The 19825-nt window shown below is 36.4% G+C and overlaps 1 protein-coding gene across 26 annotated transcripts in view; it reads right to left on the bottom strand.

Moving 5' to 3' along the window:
- Positions 1–19825, bottom strand: part of LRMDA (leucine rich melanocyte differentiation associated) — a 630413-nt gene that overhangs the window by 146853 nt on the left and 463735 nt on the right. For 3 of the 26 annotated variants that reach the window (XR_010367261.1, XR_010367263.1, XR_010367262.1), the window contains exon 6: positions 13667–13795. The exons of 22 other annotated variants lie outside the window; for them this stretch is intronic. The gene's annotated coding sequence lies outside the window, so the exon portion shown is untranslated. Of the gene's footprint in view, positions 1–10965; positions 11462–13666; positions 13796–19825 lie in introns of those variants that run through there. One more of the 26 variants, XR_010367260.1, reaches the window with a different exon arrangement.

Below are 19825 nucleotides of genomic sequence, written 5' to 3' on the forward strand. Positions count from 1 at the left end.
AGAAAACACCAAGTGAAGGAAAACCACCTGTTTGAAATCTGGTACAGAGCAGAGAAGTCCAAAACACCTGGCCCAATGCTAAGGGCAACACCTGCCTGATACAACTTGAATTGATCCAGGAATATATTCTCATTTTGACAACAAAGGTAATTTTCTGTTGTCCTTAATTATCTGTGTGTCTTACAAACAGACATATAGCCTACAAGAAAAGGAAAACAAACAAACCCACAAAAACCCTCTAAACCCCAACTACTTGCAAAAAAGAAATTACTACTCTCACTGGAAAAATATTGCAGTCCACTTGGAATCTGGCAAGACAACTATAGACTATGAGAATTTTTAAAAATCACAAAAAACACCTCATCTGCTCATGGCTGGAATATGTGATCTATAATCTCTATAGCATAAAAAATAAGATTAATGTTAGAGAGTACTTTTTTCAGATTGTTACCCTTGCCTAATACATAAAATAATCCATTCTTAGTTACCATCTACTTGCAGCTGTAGAGCTTGTGCCTGAATATACTTCATATTTCTCTTGTCCTGGAAACAATCTCTTGAAGGTAAGACTAGTTATTTCAAAAACTCTCTAGCTTGACTAATGACAATTGAGTTACCAAGGACATTTGCATTGAATAAACATATGCTTTGAACCAAAAATTTTCAATGTTGCTTTGAAGAAAATAGATAGTGATTATTTCTATTTTCAAATGCAGATCTGTGAGGAGTCTACCATCTGCAATATCTTTGACTTCATGATTGTATGTTCTCATAAACTCTGGAATACTCTGTAAGTCAGTGCCTGGTCAAGAAATTCTTTCCCGAGTCAGTATCACTTGAGTCACTCCTAATATTTGTCATAGCTCCTGTCTTCAATTTTAGACTTTTTGGGAGTAATTTTAAAGCTGCTTTTTAGCAATATTTTCCATCTCCTGTACCAAAGAGACCAGCATTTTTTAAAGTACCAGACAGTAGAAGTCGAGAGAGATTCACATAAGAAAAAAAACTAGACAATGACCGCTTATAAATTTTTGAGGAAAGAAACCAATTAGAAAATTTACAGAATACTGTAAAAATCATGTAATCCATGATAAGTCTTGACTGCATTATTTCTATGGTTGGGAGTACATAACTGAGAATGCACAGGAGGAAAAATGACTTTTCAATCAAAGATTTTTAAAAGGGTAATTTTGTCTATGAACTGATCTGTTATCATTCATTGCTTCATGGATACAGACATCACAAAAGTACTGTTCTTAATAAAAACTCACCAGCAATAAGAAGTAGGAGTGATAAATGCAGTACAGGATTTTTTTTCTTTGTTTCTTTGGGTGGGCTTTTTTTCCTCCACTTTAATGAAGTCAGTACTCACTTTTGCTGCTAGATAACAAATCCTCTTGTCAGTACTACATAAAATGTCCATTAGTAACCCTGAATTATCTTATATTTCTGACATTCTAAATTCTCGTAAAGTAAATTAATAGTCCATGGTAATACATGGTAGTCAACAAGGCATTCAGGGAAAATATTTTTAAAACATACTCCTAGATTGACACTCAGCAAAGCTCAGAAATGTCAACCAAAACTTGGACAGAAAACCAAAGATCTGTTGCTTCTGGATTTCGTGCTCTAAGTCCTCAAAGCTCACAATTCCCAGTCCATAAGAGTTCAATCACACGGAAGAATTCTCTGCATAGGATGCTCTAACATACAGTGAGCTAGAAGTGCTCAAACCCAAAATGGAAATTACCAGTAAGATCTCATTGGGCCAGACCTTGCAAACGTACATCTGATGTATTCCAGAAATGCAGTCAACTTGAAGTTACCTCTCTGAGCAAATGTCGGATCCAGACTTGTGGCACAGCCAGAGCTTCAGCACATATCTAAAACTAAGAAAGAAGTTTCTCCAAATCTAGTGAATCAATACCACACTTAAGATTGTAGCCCACTCCTCATGTTTGTTTTTTTTTAATTCCACTGCAGATTTATGAAGTTAAAGGTGTTCTAATGTGTGGGTTTAGCTGTACTGATTTCTGTAGGTTAACCAGTGAAATAGGAGTCAGTACGGATGATGACCTTCCAGTGTCCCTGATATGGGAGATATATGGCATATGACTTGATCCACATAAACTGAAATGTTCAATGATGCAGGAATTTCATAACCTCTAAGGAATTCATATTCTTTCTGCAACACTGAATGAACTGGAATTATACTAATCTTCCACTGTCTTATCTTCCATCTTTAACAACTCCTAAAGATAACCGTGGCTATTTTATTCAACCATTATTTTTTTCCCTACAATAATGTTGGAAGATAGTTATTACTAAATGCACAGTTATAAAGGCTGTATATTTGCATGAGAGTTTCAGAACTCAGAGCAGTGACACGACAATAACAAGCAAGCATTGAGCACAGGAACAGATGGCCATTGACCAAAGCACTGAATATGTGCCCTTCCTACCAGTTATTAGGAATAAAGAATCCTCAGCAGAGCAGCTTTAGTCCCAATAAAGTACTCGTGTCTTCAACAGCAGAACTCCTCATTAGAAAATTTAAGAGCAAATTGATTCTGTCTTTGAAAAAAACACTAAGCCTGAGACATTTGAGAGTGAATTCAATATGTTCCACTAAAGACACTACCAAAACCACCGAGAATTTGATCAGGAGAACATAACAGTGGAATACATTTCCACAGAAGAGTGTGGTTCAGCTGAAAAACAACTAACCCAAAGGGAGAGCTGTATCTCCATGGAAAATCAGCAAAGACCTTGCCAAAGAAACAATGTCTGAAAAGGATCAAATCTTTGATTCCTGGTGAAATGTAATGAGCATTCAAGACTGGGAGGAATGCAAAGCCAAAAGTTACAAGAAAACAGTATTGACTAGAACTTTACCACTCAAACAGAAGCAGATTGCTCTTGGAAGGCTTAAAAAATGTGCATGTAACTATGTAAAACTACTATATACATAAAATCCTAATGAGAGGCACAATAAAACCTTTGCCTTTACCTTTTCTTCACAAGTCCACATCCTGTGGCAGACTCAAGCTACCAGGTGGTTTTAGTCCTCAGTAAAGTTCTTGAGAGCCCTTTAGCTTCCAAGGCCTCCTTGTGCTACAAAGTACTAGGCAGAACACATACATTTCTGGTTGGAGTTATATTGGAAATTGCCTCTCGAAAATAAACAAGGAACACATTTTCAAAATATTCTTCTTTTATATGAAGAAGTTACACCAATTATTTAAGCACAAAATGTTTCCTAAAATGTTTTTATTCCATCTGGTGTGCTGGCTTATGTAGTGTTATCCTGCAAACTTCCTTGCTTAAATATCAGAAACAGCCACAATGGGCTACATATAAATATAACACAATCTATTTAGACTTATCTTTACCTTCAGTCTGACTTTTCCTACTGAATTAAGATTCAGCAAAACAGTACACTATCTTAAGTCCTCTGTAATTAGATAGGTAGAAGCCTGCAAATATGGGAACTTGTAAGAGTAAAGATTAAACCTCAGTAAGATTCAATAAAGTCTATATAACAATTACAAAAAAGTCTACCTTCCAGAAAACTACACTGGAAATCTGTACACAACATACTGCAAAACATCCACGAGAGATTTTATTTCTTCTCAGACTATTTCTAAGTATTTCAAGCAAGTACCATTTTATTAACCATTTAGAGGTGGAAAAGGGTAGTAGCTAAGCTTACAGAAATGTAGCTGAACAATAAATACTTCCACTCATGACTGGACTTAAAGACAGAACAATCCCAAAGGCTTTTTTCAATTAACAATATCACTCACAAATTAATTTCAATAACCTATGTGTACATAAATACAAGTAAATGAGGACCACACTGTATTCCTGAATGATCATGAACCTATGCTCTTAGCTATGGCACCACACATAGATGGAAACTTTTAAAGCCCTTGGCTTAGAAGTCAGGCTAGAAATCCCAGACCATCTATACAACATTTTTGTTTCAAAAAGAAGCATGGCATGTTCCTCAGTCTTATTTGGAGAAAGGTTATTACCACCCTGTTACATGAATTGTCAGTTGGTCTCTTCACGTTCCCCATGAACTTTTCCTGCCTGCAGTCTCTTCTACCTTTTGCTTTTATCATCGTTTCTCCTCTGTCTAGGGATAATATCAGCTCAATAAGAAAATTTTACACATAGCAAGATTTGTGGTCATTCTGTCCTCCTCCAGAACTAGGCTCTACAGCCTTGAGCCAGCTGCTGAGAAAGCTCAGTCTGTTGCTCTCAAAACATCATCCTCAAGGCTGACAGCTTTTTAGTTCCTATGAAACATAGCTGTCAAGGGAATCTGTCACTACAGCAGGAGGAAAGCAATTTCTTAGATAGTTTTGAGCCAGTTCCATGCAGAGCTTAAAAAATTATAAGGGGAAAAAAAGGGGAAAAAAGCAAATTTAATCAATACCTCAGCCTCAATAAGGGTAGGGACCAGCAGTGGAGTGCAGTCTCAAAGTGCCACCAGTCCATACTGCTTATAATAACAAGAGAATTGTTTCTCTTGGGGCATACTGACTTTTACTTTAAGCCCAAATTAGGAAATGTGCAGGTCTACTTGCAGAAAGCCAAGCTTATTTCAGTGTATTTGAGTCTCCCAGAAAGGCTCCAAGGGAATTTAGGTTAGTTCTTATTATGTAAGAACCTGCATCAATCCCTATTTTCATAGGGTTGGAAACAACCTCTAGGATTGAGTCCAACCTTTGATCAAAAACCACCATGGCAACTAAACCATAGCACTAAGTGTCACATCCAGTCATTTACTGAACATTTCTGGAAATGGTGACTCCTCAACCTCCCTGGGTAGCTTGTTCCAATTCTTAGCCAACCTTTCAATGAAAAAAATTCTTCTCGTTATCCAACCAGAACCACCCCTGGCACATCTTGAGGCTATGTCCTCATATCCTGTCACTGGCTGCCTGGGAGAAGAGGCCAACCCCATCTTGTTGCACCTTCCTTTCAGGTAGTTGGAGAGAGCAATGAGGTCTTACCTGAGCCTCCTTTTCTTCACGTTAAACGACTCCAGTTCCTTCAGCCTCTCCTCAGACAACTTAACACTCTAAGCCCTCCACCTGCTCCATTGCCCTTCTCTGGATGCACTTCAGCACCTCAATGCGTTTCTTCATGCCAAACTGGACACAGTACTTGAGGTGCAGCCTCACCAATGCCCAGTACATGACAATCACCTCCCTGGCCCTGCTGGCCACACTAGTTTTGATACAGCCAGGGTGCCATTGGCCTTCTTGGCCACCTGGGCACACACTGGTTTGTGTTCAGCTTCTCTTAGCCAGCATTTCCAGATCCATGTTCAGCTTCTCTTGGCCAGCATTTCCAGGTCCTTTTCCACTGAGACACTCTGCCTGTAGCACTGTCAGGGAGCTGTTGTGACCCAAAGGCAGGACCTAGCATTCGGCCCTGTTGAACCTCAAACAATTGATGTCAGCCTGTTGATCCAGGCCATTCAGATAACTCTGCAGAGCCTTCCTACCCCCCAGCAGATCAGCACTCCCATCCAAGTTCATTACTGAGGGTGCACTTGATCCTTTTGTCCATTTCTTTGATGAAGTATTAAACAGGACTGACCCCAGTACAGAGCCCAGGGGAACCACTCTAGTTACTGGCCTCCATCTTCCCCTCCATCTTCCATCTACTGGCCACATCCTCCCAGGGTGTGGCATCCTTCACCATCCCACTCTGGGCCCGGGCATCCAGACAGTTTTTCCAGACAGCCAGAGGCTGCCAGCTTCTCCAGGAAAAAGCTGAGAGCTCTTCTATCAGCTCCCTCAGTACCCTTGGGTGGATCCCATTCAGCCCCATAGACTCGTGCCCAAGCAGCTCAGCAGGTCACTGTACTTCCCTGTGGCTACAGGAGGCTGTTCTGCTGCCTGTCCCTCTCTGCCAGCTCAGGGTTTGGTTGCTGTGAGGATAACCAGTCTTTCTGGTGAAGGCTGAGGCAAAGAAAGCACTAAATACCCCAGCCTTCTCCTTGGTTACTAAGTTCCCTTCTACAACCAATAATTTGTGTTCTGTTAAAAAACAGAAGGAGAAAACACACAATTACTACTTGCATCTTGTCTATAGTAGAAAGACTACTGGTACCATGAAAAATTATGCAATTCCTCTCACATGCATGTAGTTACACATTCAGTTAACTCCACACCAGAAACAAGCTATTCTGATTTGTCAGATGAACTCCTTCCATATCAAGAAATACACTATATTGAAATGGGTCTTTTTCAAACTCATCAGCTGTATCCTCCCGAGTTTGAGTTTAGTTCATTCCCAAATCAGCCCGTGCCTTGTCCATTCCTAAGATGTAACTCCTTGCTAGAATGAGAACACCAGACAGCTACATATGCCAGCTGAGAATCTAACCAGATGTACTTATTCTGATAATTCATTTTCTGTTCTGTTACTATAGTGATTGGGGAGGAAAAAAAAAAGTCACTCCATCCCAATCTAACACTATACAGCCACAAACATAATGTAAATAAAATCTAACATTCAATCCCCCACAGCACATCCCTTTTGTTACAGTGGCATTTCTGATAACAGGAATTATAGCCACATGGAGACTTTTTGTTCCCCACTAAAAGTGTGATATCTCTGAGAGCAGATGATGCTTTTATTACAAAAACTTTTGTAGTTTGAAAAGAGCAGTAGTAAAAGTTAGTTCAAGGTTTTTATGACTTCTTTTGTTCAGAGGAAACTAAAGGAGGAAAACCAGTGGTGATGTATGAAAAGATTGCTTGTTTACAATCAGTACAGAGATCCTTGCCTTTTTCATGAAAGGAAAGGAAACCAGCAGGAGAATTACAATACGGAGCACCTCCCAGGATCTCTTTCACCATTCTCCCCATTTGTGTATTAAGCAACAAGGCAGCTGTTGAACAAGTACTATCAACAAAGCAATCTTCTAGCCCTTTGATTTAGGCTATTCATATCTTCTGCCCTGAAATAAAATGACTTTCACAATTAAAACACCGAAATCAATGCTGTATCTATTGTCATGTCTGCAGGAGAAAAGCTTTAATTACAACTCTAGTTAGATAACACAATCATTACACCTCCTTAATCTCAAATATAAAACCAGTACCCTTTCAGTGCTATGCCACCCTTTCTTTGATTTTTTTTATGTGAATGGCTTTTTATCTGAGCACTTTAATTTGCATGCCTTTGCTGCGAGGCAGCTCCCCGTGATATGTTAATTGCAGACTGCTTTAAGTACTAAAAGATTAACATAAAACCCTTTGCAAACAAGCTAATAGTTTATGATAATTTTTGCATGGCCTTTGTCTGTCTATCACTGGATTGCCTCTAGCTGTAATTTTATAAAGAAGCTGTAAAATATCATTTAAACAAGTTCATTTACACATAATTATTACCAGAATCACATTATTCAATTTAGATACTCCAGCCTATTAACAATCCATGAACTAAAATGTAATTAAACTATTTTCCTTTTATGAACCTATTCATTACAATGTGTGGGAGATGGATCTCTCAGTTTCACTGAAAATTTCAGCACTTTGTTGTTGGAATTGACAAGTCTGGCACCCATTCTGTGCTTTTAATTACATTAAAAGTATTTCAAGGCAGGTAAGATAAAAAAAATATATTTATAAAAGACTGTGTACAAATGCCAAGATGGTGTCATCCCCTAACATATATTTATTTCACTCCACACAGTTTGCATTCTTTATCAGGTAAAATAAAACCAGGATACATAATTTCAATTAAAAGTTTTCAAGTTCTCATTTTTTAAGAAATATTTGAAAAAAGAAAAGTTCATCTGTAACAAGATTGGTTTAGCACTTGAATTGCAGCTCTAGTCTACTACCTTTCAGTACAGGGACCTGCATTGTGCAGCTGTGGATATTCCCCTTTGATAAAGATCATTTTAGCTCAAAAAATTGATTATATTTCAACAAAGACTAAAATTTGCTATGCATCCGTCTGTCATGAACTTTTAAGAGTTTTCTTAATGGGCCCAGAGCCTTTCTGCCACTCACTAACTCACACTGTCAAAACACCATCAGAAGATGCTCCACTTAGCATTTCACAAGGCCTGGGCATCAGGCCCTTTCATCCCAATTATCCTGACTTATCAAAGTAAAAAATCTGATCTGGACAACAAAAGCTTCAGTCTTTGCTCAGTGCTACAAACTGAAGATGCTCCTGCACAAACCAGGCTTTAGGACAGCTGCTGAAATAAATTAAATGGAAACATAACCCAGAGGTAATTTGCCCTGATAATCAAAATAATTTTATCAGAAACATATAAATCAGAAGACACTAAGCATTTCCTTTTATCTTTGAGGACAGAAGATAACACATCCAGGTGCCACTCATGAGGAAGACAAAAAGAATGGACCCATATTAACTACAAATACTGATTACCCATGTGTTTCAATTCCCTTACACCTGTGTAAGAATGAGAAACCTATTTAAAACTTAAGCTGTAAATTGGATGGTAACTGAAACAAAGACAGGTTATAGAGATGCTGCAGATGAGAAAAAAAAAAAGAAAAATCAAGTAATTCCTCTAACAGGCATGAAGTGCAAGTATCACTTTTTTGGTGACATCACCCAAAATCCATCCTCTATCACTTCACTCTACCTAATTTCTGATGCCTACCTCTTGAGTTGAATTTGAAAACTGCAGCTTAATTCCATTATGGGTACTTCTCCTCTGCACAGATACAAATACTGTGTAATTTTGTTAATTTTATAATGATTGATATTTCTTATCTGAAAATTATAAGATAAGCTTTTGGTCAAAGCACACAATAATCACATAATAACACTAATAAGAGAAATACCAATAGAAATTACTGTGGGAATAAAATGTTCTGCAGAGAAATTCTGTTGCAAAACAAGGGATTCATAAGAAAACCCTGACAGATATTTCAGTCTAAATGGCCAGGGATCTGTGAATCATTGAGGCTGATAAGCTTAATTATTTCTAACAGTCTTTGAGCATTTATTTCAATCAAATGTCAATCTGAATGTTACCATTTAGATCAGTTCCTAGAGAAGTTAATGACTATAAACTCAGCAGGTAGTTGTGACAGACAAATTATAATAAAACCTAAGACCTTTTATTCTCTCTAAACTCCTGGTCTGTACCATAGAGCTACTTCACAATCCTTTATAGTGATGGACTTGGCAGAATAAATGAAAATACTCTTTCCTTTTTCTTATTATTTTTATTTCAATCACTAAGAGTACAATACGGAAATGGCAAATTTTAAATAAATTCAAGTTTGACTGTCACTCTAGAGTGCAGCCTAGCCCTACCAGAACTCTCCTAGATCCCAACACATTTACAGAATCACATTGAATTGCAATCCCCTGTAATACGTACTTCACAGTCATTAACAGCTCTATTAACTATAATTGCAATATTATTATTGTTGTTTTGTTGTCGTTATCTGGGGGTTTTAAGCATCAAGAGAATATAAATTATTTTTACTTTGTTTTTCAACTATCAGCATTTGAAAACTATCTTCATTGTCAGAGGCTTGTAAGCACTCTAAAACAAAAGTGACACCACTAATTTTACATACCTATTCATTACAGGTATATAATTATTAATTATTCATTACCAGAGTAAGATTAAAACAGTTTCACTGATCAGAAAAGGTGTTAGGGTAGGTCAGGGATAGCTACATCTTGTCTTCAATGCTTGCATTTATACAGAAGATCCTTTACTCAACACCTAAAGAACCCATATGGTTGAGATATAACTGACAACACCTGCAGTATTATTTAAAACCATCACAAAAAAATCTCTAACAAAACAGTTTAGCATCCCTGTTTACATTAGTATCTTCAGACTGGTTGAGATAATGGTCTAAGAATAAAATCACTGCATTTCCTCTTCATAACAGTAGGTTTCATCCTCAAAAGAAGTTACAAACAGTTGCTTAAATGTGTGGGTTTTTTTATTTTCATGCTGGTTTAAATCAAACTGCTCCTTATGTAGCAATAAGTTTATGAAGGAACCACAATGTATGAAGAGAAGCATTTTTTCATTTTAGAATCTCCCTGTTCATTCCAAACTCCCATTATTTGGACTGTCACCCTGACACTGCCTGAGGTGCATTCCAGCTCTCTGCAAGAGAATCTGCTTTCCCACTAATGGGGCTGTTCTTGCAATAGCAAATGTAATTTTCCACTCCATTACAAACAGTGTGCAAAAGGACCCTATTTCTCACTGCACACAGATCAGTTCCCAGTGAAATCCTATTCACCAAATATTACAATAGCAGAATCCCTTCAAATATAGGTGTTTTTTTCAGGGCTGGGCAAACAAGTCTGATCCAAGCACAGGCACACCTGAACATTTAACTAAAGTTCATTTAATGAACTTAACATTAACACTGACAATATTTGTCAGTGTTAGGGAAAAATACACAGAGGTTCAGGAAGGATCAAGAAGTTAGGAAGAACCTGAGAAAGCATCATTGCAATATTTGCTTTCTCATTATACCATTTTTATACTGCATTTCCTCAACAACCAGCCACAATGCAGATTCATATAGTGACTTACTCTCAGCTGTAATTTATCTGGATTTACATATTTATTAATACACCAAATAGTGGTCTAACTGCATTTTGAATGTCTTGAAAAATTCAAAATCAGATGACTTGGCAGCAAAGAAAAATTCACGTAAAAGAAACAGCATTCTATAATAAAATAGTTATATTCAGCTATATTTTATATTTATTACCCTTTATTTATCTGTATCATTACATCATAAAGACAATTTTACAAAAAGAAATTAATATAATCACAGAAGCACTCATACAAGTGAGTCAAGCTTTGTCTCATAATTCAGTATAAATTGTTCTCATGCACTCCTCTTCAGGAAACAGTAACTCTGTACCCTTTGATTTAAAGAAATAAAGACTAAGTGCACAAAACAGTAGTTTAAAAAGAACTGTATTTGGGAATTCTATGCCTAGATTTCTAAACTGGCCATTAAGTTTATTTAAAAAAAATAACATTATGGCTTTTAATTAAAACTGACAGCCTCAAAATTCAAATTACCCAGAGTTATCCCTTTTCTACTGTGTTACAAAAATAACAATATAAAGTAACTTAAGTGCATTTTAAGAATATATCATGAAAGTATTTGAAGAGATCGCTCATGCAGAGTCCACAATATGTATTGTCTCACCATTCACCAGGCAGAACATTTAACAAATCACCCAATTTCCTCCACCCTCTCCCTCACTGAAGATACTCAAGAACGGTCTGGATGCAACCCAGTGCCACGTGCTCTGGGGTGACCCTGCTTGAGCAGGGATGTGGGGCTATGTGTCCCACTGTGGTCCCTTCCAACCTGACCCATTCTGTGATTCTGCGGTCACCCCTGAACTCTTCTCAGACTGAGACTACCAAAGGCTAAGAAAAGAGTTCCTAGAATAAAAAAAAAATTAAAAATTTGTTTATGTTAATCAGAAGTACAAGTAGTACAAAGGTAATGCAGCAGAACTTGGGACCAAATTAACAATCATCTTTGCATGTTTCAGTTTTGAAATAAATTTATACAAAGGACTTGAATTAAAATTCAGGAAAATGAGATCTAGAGTCTGGGGCCACAAATACAAAATCATTCCTTTATTTCTTGGTGTCACCACTGAATTACTCCTAGAAAAACAAGCATTCTGTGTTACATGACTTTGATTTCTTCCACCCCAAACATGCAACCTTGGATAGCATGTTTTAATAAATCTCCAAAACACTTTCATTCTAATTTTGAAGATATGTAGAATCCCCATTGTGACAATATGGAGACATCTCTGTAGATATCTATCACTCCTGACAGCTTTTTAACTAGGCATTCAAAAGTTCAGAAGTATTAAAGAATATAAAAATACCACATCTGGGGAATCTTCAAAGCCTAAGCATCAAATCACTGATCTCAATGATAAAGGCAGATGACAGGTGACTGGAGTAAAAGAAAGAATGGTAATAAAGTGACTACGATGGACACTTTCATAATTTATCATGGCAAGAACAGGAAAAGCACCTTTCTGTACCTCATGTAGTGTATGCCACAGAGCCACTCAGCAGCTTGAGCTGGGGGGCAGAACAATAGCCAAACCCTTGAGGCAGGCACTGTGGTGATTGAGTCGTGGAGGATGCCTGGGCAGACACAGACACACTCAGTGATGCAGCATGGAATGACAAAGCACCAAATCCTTGACAAACTGCAAATGCAACTGACTCCTTAACTTTGAATGACTACTCAAGTTAGCCAACTCTGAATGTTTTAAACACCTTTCCATTTTGTTGTATGTCTAAATTTTAAAATGTAACAATTAACAGGATCTCTGGAATTATCTCTGTTAGTTCCAGAAAAGAGATAAAGTAAAATTTCCCCTGTTAATTCTGCGTGGTTCTAAGTTTTAATAAGATCAAATCTCATTCTGAAAGCAATAGAAATAATTGCAACAATTCCACAACTTGAAATAATTTACAAAATTTCCAGGAATATTCTTATTGGAATATATATTCACAGTCATAAGATTAATTCAGTTTAATAGAGTAGCTTGAAAGGGATAAAACTGACTTAAAAATAAACTCAAATTTTATTAGAAAATATGCTTAACCAAATATCCAAACTATAACTTCACCACCAAAAAGCTTCCATCTCTTTGATTTAAACAGCTAATATCTCAGAAAAAAAAAATACTTTTCCTACTTAAGATAAAGATATTCCAATTTTATTATGAGGATTCCAATAAGTTCTGCAGTTAAATGAAAAAGAAACCTTTAAATGAGGCTAAGGGCCAGTAAACATTGATCCACCACATGGATTTAGCACACTCTTTAGCTCTGAGTTGATATATAATGGCTTCAGTACCTTAGTGCAAGACAGTTTTGTTGCATGATGAAATGGAACGGAATAAGGAAAACTCAGTTTACTTTAATGCTACAGATGGTTACTTAAGATTGGGTCAAAAAAAAAACCCTCTAAACAACAGCAACAAACATAAAGGAGTGGAAATGTAATGGAACTACCATTATTCAGAGATCTTCTCAGCCTGAGAATAGGCTTATATTCAAAACTCCTGGAGCACTTGGACTGACCTCCAGAATTATGTCTGCTGGAGTTGGCTAAGGAAAACAATTACAGGGTGGAACAAGAGGAATTATAAAGTATATATTTACAAATTACTGCTACTTTGCATATTGCTACTAGTCTTAATTCTAACAGAATTGCTATGCAACCCATTACTTAGGAGAGTCTATCATTTTTCCCCCTCTTCTGCTAGCAATGCTTTAAACCATAGTGTAATTAATGTAATTAAGTTATTAATAAAGATTGAAGGGGTTGAGCATCACATGAAATACTTAATTTTGTGTATCTTTAGCTGAGTGACTGTTTAGATTTGTATTTCAACTGTCAGCCAAATTATGTGCAATTAAGCCAAGGCAGAGATCTCTTTTAGGCAGTGATAATGTCAGACAGATTCATAGCTCTGGGTAGTGGGTGGTAAAACTGCCCACTCTTTTTTATCTGTTGTATTTTCCTCTTCTGCCTTATTCATGTACTACATGTAGTGTGTAATGCAGAATAGAAGGTTATGATGCAGAAATAAAAATTCCTGAACTTACCTAATAGTGAGATTAATGAACTCTTGTCCTTATGCAATTTATTCTGTTGCTCTGGTGATCAGAACACCAGTGTGAAACTTCTCAGTATCTCATTGTTCTACTTCTTCACTCAACATCTCTACAAAGCTCCTTCAAGAAAAAAAATCAGACAGGCAATGCATTGAAGCCTGGGATTTGGAACATACTGGCATGATTTGCTGTATAGAGTCCTGGAGCTGAAAACTGATGCTGAATCTACCCGAGAATCCTGGATCAAGTTCTTGCCAGGGCACAAGAGCTAGGATAGTCTCTTGGTGTAATGAAGACATTTTGTGCCCATCCCAGTCATTCCAATCCCCTCCTGTGAAGACTTGCCATTACATTAAAGGCTTGAAGGCTACTACTGAAAAGTGCACACGTGTTTAACATTGTCACCAGCACTGGCCCACACCCCCATCTCATCTGGAAGATGTGCGGTATTTTTTTACATCAATAGTTGTAACTGGAAAAATATGGATCAAGTCAATAATACTTAACAAGAGTTAAAATCATTTCAGGTGCACCTTGTGCAATCAAGCCTTGAAGGTGCCTGATATTTGGCCATGCCCCAGCTCCTAGACAGTCAGGGTCACAGAGCTCTCTGCATTTATCAGCTGCATCAGGATGTCATAGGGCACACAGGACATGCAGACATCCGAGTACAAAAGCAAAGGGTCTGTATTATGAATGAAACTGAAAATTTATATCTGTGATCTTTCTATTGAGCCCTGATTTATGACCATATTCTTCTAATTCATTGACTGAAGGCAACAAGCCTTCATCTAGTCTTAAGAGAAAGAAGCTCCTAAATATCAGATCAGCATTTTGGGCACCATGCAAATAGTAACAAAGATAAAACCTGTATTACTCCTGTTCTTTAACACAGAGAATTTTGGATTTTAATGGTATAACAGTAACAATTCACAAATAGTAACTTTCTACACAGTTGCAAAATGCTGTTGAGAACAGCCATCAATATCCCAGCTGTTCTCTGCTGAATTATACTGAAAGTAAAACTCAGAGTAGAGAGTAAGCTAACTTAGCCACTTATAATGGACTTGTAATAAGCCATGATTGTAAATGCACCAATACTGTCAATTACTGCAGAGTTCCCCAGACTGCAAAAAAATTCTTCACAGGTTTTGTCTTTTATATAGATGAGAAACATTTTTAACCTAAATTTACCATGACAGACACAAGATATAAACACATGAAACAAGTCCTAGCTGGGCACCATTTGAATTTCAACCCCTAGAGAGATATTTTCTGCTTATCTTTTATTTCAAGTTATCAAAGACTGGGATATTTCAACTCAAAGTGACTTTAGTATGAATATCACATGGATTTCATGAAGAACATCTTAAATAAAACTGAGTGTAAAATTTTGAGAATGTCCTTTTTATTCAGTGAGAAACACAATGAACCTTTACCTTGTTTACTCTCTTGTAGTCATAAAAGGTTTATGAAACAGTGTAGAAAGCTGACTTCACTTCTAAGGCCATCAATAAGAGCACTTTAAGCTAAAAAATCCCCAAACTTTCTGCCCACCCCCACTATTCCCATTAAAGGCTCATGAGGCATTCTGGACAGTAAAATCAGTTGGAGAAGTCCTTGATCTTTCTGTGGCTTTTATAGAAGCCAGATGGCTTGGCTCTGGAACATCTCATAATTTAGTGAAATGAAGAATTAAAGGAAGAGTTCAGAATTAGCAAAATTAAACTGCATGAGTTACCAAATGTCAAAACCACCGGGGTTTTTTTCTTCTAGAATGTTACATATACAGCAGGCTCTCAAATAAGCTCAGAGAAAAAATAATAATGGGCTGAAATTGTATATTTCAATAGTTCTGAACAATGGGTTTGACAGCCAGGAAAAAAATTTCCAAAACTATTTTATTCCAGTTAGACATACTTTGTCCAATAAGCCTTACAAGCACAATAGCTACATTTTGTATTATTTTGCTTCAGTCATCCCTTGTGCTGAAGACTGAAGTGCTGCTGACATTACTGCAGAATCACAAATATCAGGATAATAAGACCATTTGTAGGACTTACTATGTGAATACAGAAATGAAATAATCTGTGTAGGACTAGAGCAAGGAAAGGGTGTTAAGAAGTCACAATTATCTAAATAAAGCAAATAATAAATAAAAATAAACCTTTGCAGACATATGAATCTTTTCACCAAGGAAACTGAGAAGGTTTCTTATGCACTTTCCACAGCCTGGGAGATATATATTTAAGCTGAAAAATTCTTCAGTCAGAAACTCAAATAGAATCCTTATTTCATCATGTGTCTGTGGAGATCACAAGGTTTTTATGTTCTATATTTTGTTTCATATTTGTTCAGCTCCCTATTAACAAACACATGCCTTTCTCATGCTATCAAAAATTATTTAATAATTATTCCCAAGACAGAGAGCTTGTTATGACTCCTTTATTTACTCTATAGTTCTGTTACATGTCATATATTGGTGTCATGTTTGAATTTCATTCCTGCCCTACAGCAATATCCCATGTGATTTTCTCTAAGATCTTGTGATGGTTATTGAAGACTTTGCCTTCAGAGAAAACACTAGCCCTCAGTTTTGAAGAATTGCTTGTGAAAAAAGAATTTGAATTATACCCTGCCAAAATTGTCATCAAAGTGATTACAGTTGTGTTCTTTAATTTTACCTAGATAATATACACAAAGACAGAATGCACAGAAAGCAACGTTCTATAAGAGACTACAAAATAAAATTTAAAAATATTTAAAAACCCTCAGCAATTACAGACGCTAGGATTAATGCTGCTTGTGCAAGTGCAATTGAAACCTTCTTTTCACAACTACTCTTCACATGACAGCAATATTAGCACATCTATTAGCAAAGCAAAGTAGTAGAAAAGTTTCACACCTTTGGACTCAGGTTAATACCTGAAATAGAAGAAGTCACTTGTTGGTTCTGCAGTAATGTACTTTATGTATATTCTCTATCCCCAAATGCATCATGCCTAGACCTAGCAAGGCAAGAAGCATGACTGAGCTGGACATAAGATGAAATGCACACACAAAAGGAAAATTGCTGGAAGTTATTTCTAATGTTACACAAACATCAAATACTTAATTTCATCACCAAAAAAAAATACTACTACATGCAATTTCGTGAACTAAAAAAGTCAAGTTACATCCTATAAGACTGATATGTTGCAAAGGTCAAAAATAACCCTTACAATCATCATCCTAATGTGCACAGCAGAAGTGCTCTAGTATCCCCAAATAACGTGTCACAATTCAATCAGGTGATAAAAATAAAAAGCCTCTAAGAATAAATTGAAGAATGAACTCTTTGTCAAGCTTTGCCACACAGGAATTCAACAATGAACTTAAGACAGTGCTATGCTGTGACTGAAACATCAGTTTTTACCAATGTCAAGTGATGTCTCCAACATATACAATTAAAACTAGTATCATAGTAATTCAGCTGAAAATACAATTAGACTAATTTACCTGTTTTCCCTATGATCCCAGTACATAAGAAGCCATGGGGTTAACAATCCCTACAAAGCATTATTCAGTAGATTTCTCTATACCTCAACCTGAGAAATATTTCTTCTATGTTATATGCAGCAAGCTAAATCTTTCCAAGACTTAAACAGTGTACTTATCTTTAAAAAGAACAGAAGAGGATATAATTCTGGTTATGTGCAAACCCAAATTCCCCCACTGAACAGTACCTATATGTCAATGTGACCAGTGAGAGAATAGGATACTCAAGGCTCTGCCTGACATGGAACCTGCAAAACCAGAACTATAAAGGTGACTTGCTACAGTCCCTGAAACAACTTGTCCCCACAATGCTGGGACCAAGACTGGTGAATCTTATTCCATCCACTGGTGTTAGTTTTCCATTGTGCAAAAAATCAAGAGTTCCAAAGAGCAAGTGCTGCCTGGAAGAGCTTGCAGGAGGGTGGGACACAAGCTGCACTTGGGATGGACCAAGAAATCACATTGAAAAGCTTTTCTTCAACATTCACAGTGCTCAACTCTCAGTACCTTTCACTGCATCCATCCAGCATTCTATAATAAGGATGCTCTACTGCAAATCCAAAATCCAGTCACACACATCTCTTCAGCTGACAATATTTAAACTTCTAAAAAGTAATAATCTAGAAAGAAAGAGTTATCAAGAAGTTATATCCATGTTTGCAACTAATTTTGGGAAAATATGACAAGGTATGTTTGGAATAATTGCCTGATGAAGTGAATTATTTCCTTTATGTATTAAAGGTTATATTTGTCATCTGTTAGTACTGTAAAAAGTTTTCACATGCTTCTGAAGAACTTAAAGCAGCTTTTTTACCTGTTAATAAATAATCAAATGATAAACTGCTTATTGTCCAAATTTCCCATCTAAGTAATATCAGAACTAACAGTTGTCTTATTTAAGCCTATACCCCCAGTATAGCCTTCAGGTAAATAATTAGAAGTCATTGGGTGACATAGCTATAGTTTTTTCTGACTTCTGACCCACAAGCTAGCTAGTTTAATTTTTCTTCATAAAAACTCATCTTCTAAGAAATGTGTACTTATCATTTCATTGTTTCCTCATATGACTAAGTGCATTTCTAAGCAGGAAGATTGATTAAAAGTAAAGAAACCCACACTATTTTGTCTAAAGCACTCAAGCTTGAATTCTCTAATACTTTCAATCAAGCTGACTTAAAAAAATATTTAAAGGATAAGAAAGGTGAAAATTACACTGAAGGGGAAATAATTGCAAGTACTGAGAAAAGTAAAGACATTATTTCTCAGGTTCAGGCCTTCATTTCCTACAAATACAAAATCAGCTAAAACAACCTGCATATTTACAAGGTATACATTTACACTACAGACCAGTGCCTATGGGAGCTATGAAAAACAAACCAATAAAAAAGAGATTGAATTATTTACTGTGGAAATATGATTTTCATAAAATATACTTGCTTCTGTTTTGTAAGTTTTTTTCCCACCTCTGAAATTTTATATGGAATTTAGCATATTCGCATTCACAGCATAAGATTAACATTATAAAATTGAACAATGCTGAAGCAGGCACTGTAGTCTTGCAGGTTAATAATTCATCAAGTACACAGCATAATATCCAGGAAAATTTTGGGGTGGTTTTCCTTTCTTTAAAAAACAAACATATAGTTTTATTTTCAAGCTTTTTTTTCTTAGTTTAAAAAATTTCCAAGCTCAGCTGCCAGTAAGTTTACAGAAAAGTTTCATCTCAGGTACTAGGGAGAGGAAGCTTTACTTTAACAGGTATTCAAAAAAACCAACACCCCAAAAATCATCAAAAAGAACAAGAAAAAGGCTTAACAAAAATTCACATAGTTTGACAAAGAACTAAAATAGAACCACTTCAAGGAGTCATTACAAAAAAGTAGGGAGAGGGAAGAGCCTCCACAACAGCCTTGCTGTGGACTTCCCCTTCCCATAAGGTCCAGATTCATGACAGGTGTTTGCTTTTGGTTTTGTATTCCTAATGGATAACCTACTGCAGTTCACTCTGAAAATTGTGTTCTGAATTGATAATAAGCAAACGATATCGTGACAGGTGTAGGAATAGTTATTTGATTGCACTAATTCAAGCACTCACTGGACAATTCTGATACACAATGGTACCAACTAGCCTGATCTATTCTATCATCCATGAAATTCATAACAGAAAAGGGGCAGAATGGATTTAATACTACATTCAACATAGGAAGATGTTCTAGTCAAGGGTTATTAAATCAACACTTAGAATAATTCTTAAATACTCACAAAGGATGTGTCACACTGAAAAACAAACAAGTGAAAAATACACTCCATTACTTATGATCAGAATGTTTTCATTTAGTTTTCAGTTACATTTCCCCAAAAAAATTCAGTGTTTGTTTCGGGTTTGTCTGTTTTTCCATTTGCAAGTACCATGCACTAATTTAATAAAATTGCCTGTTGGCTGTGTGACACTGTGGGCTAAGCATCAATACACCAGTCCATCACAGGCTGTGTTACTTTAGCTGCACTAATGCATAAATGACTATCCATGTCAATGCCCTGTGCATTAAAGGTTATTGCAACAGTAATCCAATTCAAAGTTGCTTTTTTTTTTCTTTTAAAAAGAGCTTCTGT

The sequence above is a fragment of the Passer domesticus genome, chromosome 8 (assembly GCF_036417665.1).
Source record: "Passer domesticus isolate bPasDom1 chromosome 8, bPasDom1.hap1, whole genome shotgun sequence".
Lineage (NCBI taxonomy): Eukaryota > Metazoa > Chordata > Aves > Passeriformes > Passeridae > Passer > Passer domesticus.